The following is a 4,857-nucleotide window of genomic DNA, read 5'->3' on the forward strand; positions in this document are numbered from 1 at the left end:
GTTGAATTTTAATTTTTAAAATCATTGCAATGGGAAATTGCAAATCAGTGAGGTTTGTAATGAATCAAGGGACTGGTCCAACCAAACTTAGAGTCATGTTTCTAATTAATAATATTACATGATGTATATTAATAGAACTGAAAGATGCTATATCAGTGGGGACTGTAGTGCTTTAGCTCGGGGGCCCCATTTGAATTATTCAGGAACAAAATGAGGTTGTGGAATGTTTAATAATATTTACAGCAGGTTTGCATTACAGGAATGCTGATGTTGGACATATTTTATCACATCTTCCTCACTGCTGACCTTAGCAAATCTGGCAGGTTTGCTTTGAGTTGCCACTGGCTATAACAGAAACCACACAGTAAGACAGTAGTATCAGCACAGCACAAACGGAATATAAAAACAGTTTAGGAATCTGCTGACGGATTAAGGGCACCTGTTCCAGCAAAATAAATCCATGGAGCTGTTTCTGCACCCTTGTACTTTGGAACTATATTACACCGCAGAACCCAGCACAACTTTAGGAGCTAGCTTGTAAATCAAACATTAAGCATACACAAAATGTCGGACAGGAAAAGATCTCCCAATGTGTCCCACATTACTGTAATACCCTGTTAATCACAATATATACACTCAGCATCGCAACCTGAAAGCCATGTGATCTCCTGCGAGGAGCAAGGCAAAATCCCAGGTCAATTTGGAGGGGCAGAAATCTGGAGAAGACCTGTCCAACACCCCCCCCCCACCCCCACCTCACGCCCCCACTTTAGGCGATCATTCAACACAGGAGACCACTTTGGCCTTGATGCTGCCATGCAAGGGAACAGAATTTGTAAATCAGTCCAACGAAACAGGAACCAAAAAAAGACAGTGAAGGCGTAATAGTGATGATGGTATCTAGATGTACTAGGCAGTCGGACTAAAGGAACAGTAGGTGGGTTTTTAATGTGGATAAAAATGAAATACTGAAAATATTGGAACAGGAAACATAATGACCACTACATAGACACTATGTATCACCAGATAACAGGGTCCCCAATCTCTTCCAAACAAAACTTAAAGACAGTTATGTATATAGAACAGAATATATTTAATAATAACCAGTAACAACCATATAACTGAGCAATTATAACAGCATTTCAATTTGCACTTCCCTCAATTCACAAACTTTCTGGGTTTGCCCCATATGCCCAATTCCACCCACCCCTACTTTCATCAAGGGTGGGCAGAGATATAACTCCACATTCCTACAGCATGATCTGTCAATTGTTATAAGTACCACTTCGTAAAAAGGAAATAATATTTCCTGGAGGGCTGGCTAACAAAGCAAAATAACAAAATCAAATTAAAACAATAGAGCTGTGGTAAATTTTAAAAAAGCATGCTTTTTGACTGGCCAAAGGAGGCTTCTAGTAAGCTGGAAACAACATGAAAAGATGTCGACTGGCAAAGATGGTAAAGGACCTGAGTGCAGTTGCTGACTGGCCTTTGAAAAGGTGAGAACTTGTCATTAATGAGGCCAATCAAATATTAGGCTGGATCTTGTTGGATATAAGATAAGACAAATTGTGATGTGGCCGGTTGATGAAACAAACTTTATAAAGTGTGTACAAATTTACACTTCTGACCTTCAGATAAGTCTCTGTTAGAGAGGATGCAGAAAAGAAAGGTAACATTCCAAATTATAAACTCATTTTATTTTATTTATCTGCCGACTTCATGCCACACATTCACCACCCTTTGCACAAAGTAATTCAATTAAATTGAGGAGAGACACGTTGCAGGTTTTAAAATAGAGCGTATTGGATAATGTTTGTTTGTTAATGTGGATTGTAGACACAGAACCAAAGAACAGGAGTGCAGAAAAACCAACTTCAGCTACACTCACACACACATACACCCTAGTAGATTTTACAATAGAGGAGAAAGACAAATATTGTGTGGTAGTGTAGTCACTGGTCCGAATAATAGGTCTTTATAATGCACTGAAACAAATGCACCTTACAATGAATGATAGAAGAAAATCATATAAACAATCCAGTGACTAAGCAGGCTAAATATTCAATCAAGTTTATTGAGAATTTAATTATATGAAATGTAGAAATATAGAAAAATGCAGAACCAGACACCTAGTTGGCAGTTCCCAAAAGCCTGCATCCCTCCACTGCCCATTCTCTCAAATATCCACCCATTTCTGCCTCCCTGGTGAGTTTATGCCATACATTCACCATCATTTCCATAAAGTAGTTCAATTTAACCTAGCTGTGAGCTTAGCTATGCTTATGCCTATGTCCTCAATTTTCATTTCATTTAACAATCCTGGACAATTTATCCATTTCCTAAACCTCTTGAATAATATCTCTCATCAGCCTTCTCTTCTCTTGACTCAATATTCCCATCCCTTCACCTTCTCCCCATAACTCTGATGCCTTAATCAAGATTTCAGTTTTGTTTCCTTTCTTTGCACTGCCTCCAGTGCTGGTATTTCCTTAATGTAGTACCACACTGAGAATTGTACACAGTACAGAAGAGGCGGCTGCACCAGTAACTTGTACGCAATCACCTCTAGGGATTTATGCTCTATTGCTCTGATCTAAGGTCCAGTTAGCTATATGTTGTTCCAGTGAGCTATCTACCCGCAATTACCTCTCCTGTGTTGTGTTCTGTAGTGTAGAGCCAATTTAGTTTATATTCTCACTATTTATTTCCTTCCAGTGGTCTAATAGCTTCACATGTCATTTGACATTCAGCAGCCCATTTTCTTAACCTATCTGGAACCTTTTCCAACTGTTCTTTTTGCTCCTTTTATTTGAAGCCATATCCCAATTTGGGATCAACTGCAAATTTAGATAGGTTTGTTTCTGTCCACAGAACCAAATCATTTATTTATATATAAATGTATGAATAAAATCCTTCAAATAAAATCCTAACTCAAGGCCCTGTCTGCCCTCTCAGGTGACCAAAAAGGATCCCATGGCTTCTTGCCCATCCTGATTTTCTTCGCTCCACCATTACTGGCCAGCTGCCTAAGCTCTGGGATTTCCTCCTTAAGCCTCCCCACCTTTCTATTATTCTCTGCCACTTCCTGATAGGGTAGATACCAGGTGGAAGTTTCCACTTGTGGCGGAGTCTAGAAATAGGGGACACGGTTTAAGAATAAGATGGAAATGAGGAGAATCTTTTTTCTCTCACGAGCATGTAGAATTCTCTTCCCCAAAAAGCAGTTAAGGCTGGGTCATTGAATTTATTCAAGGTTAGATAGATTTTTGATAAACAAGGGAGTCAAGGGGTAAGGGGGCGGGGGGCAGACAGGGAAGTGGAGTTGAGACCACAACCAGGTCAGCCATGATCTTACTGAATGGCAGAGAAGGCTCAAAGGGCTAAATGGCCTACTCCTGCTCCTAAATCCTATGCTCATATGTTCAAGATGCTTTTCCAAAACAATCTCTTTGATCAAGCTTTCAGTCATCTGTCCTAATATCTCCTTATGTGGTTCAGTGTCAAATTTTACTTGATAACCGCACCTGTGAAGAGTTTGGGGAATTTTAGTGCATTAAAGGCACCATATAAATACGTAAATTGTTGTTGTTAATTGGAGGTAGAGCAGGGGAATTCTCCCTGATGTCTTTGTGAACAATCCTTTGCTTGCTGTTGTCCACTGAATTCACTTCAAAAAGAACTTCATTGGCTGTAAAGCACTTGGAACGTCCTAAAGTCATGAAAGGTGCCATTCTTTCAGTATGGCCCCATTGCCTGATCCCTGTGGCACTCTCTTAGTGACTCCTTGGCACATTGATAGAGCTCCATTTATAACCACTCTTTGGTTTTTTTTCCCCACTTTTTTTCATGAGGCACAGTCAGTCAGCTCCAGTAGCTCATGCTGAAGATATGGGTGAAGCCTGAGGCCTGAATTCAGGACAGTCCCAAGCCTCACTGTTTGGGCTCTTTCCTCACACATTGCCGAGTATAATCTCTACCTATACGAATCGAAAGTAGGATTCCTGAAGGAATTGCTAGGGTGTACCCCCATGGGTGCTGAGTACCCCACCATACCATGTCCAAGTGATCATGTGGGACCTTAGATTGTTGACAGACTGTTCAACTATTTGCTTGAACCCGGACCATGAATCCACAGTGGTTGAGGGGTTAAAGGTTGAATGAAAGAAGGTTGCAAGAGGTGATTGGATGCCGGGCTGGGGGAGATTTGGTTCAGGGGGAGCTGAGCGATTGGTGTAATGAGTTTTTTGGGGTGATTGAATGGTGATATCAGGAATTTGGAGGGGAATTGTGGCTGCTGTTGGGAGTTGAGGTGGCTGAATGTTATGAGTGGAACTTGCGGAGAATTGGATGGTATTAGAGACTTTTGGGTTTTGGTTATAATGGCTGGAGTTGTTGGGCATTATTGGGAGAGCTTGGAAGTATTAATGAGATTGGAAGATGCTAATGGGAGTTGGGAGTATTAACAAGGCTAGGAGGTGTTTGCATTATTTAAGAATATTTTTGAGTTAGTGGTTACTTACAGGATTAATAAGTTATTTGGGCTACTTTAATGTAGGGTTTAGGGATAATTTGCAATGCTTGGATATATTTTCATGTTTGGGTGGTATTTATAAGGCTGTTTGTGAGGTTGGGGCTTTGTTACAGGTTTTTGAGATTTTGGGTGTTATTTTCAGGTTTGCAAGCTGTGAATGGGTATTTGAGGTTTTTTTTGAGGACGTGGGGGGGGGGTGATATTTGCATGTTTGGGTGGCATTTGAGAGGTATTTGCAGGCAGTAATCTCTTGTTCCGGCAGCCACCGCCAGGCGGTGTTGGATGAGTCACTCGGGGCGAGTGTGACTCTGGTTGGACTTTAA

Source organism: Cetorhinus maximus, chromosome 15, assembly GCF_964194155.1.
Source record: "Cetorhinus maximus chromosome 15, sCetMax3.hap1.1, whole genome shotgun sequence".
In the NCBI taxonomy this organism is placed as follows: domain Eukaryota; kingdom Metazoa; phylum Chordata; class Chondrichthyes; order Lamniformes; family Cetorhinidae; genus Cetorhinus; species Cetorhinus maximus.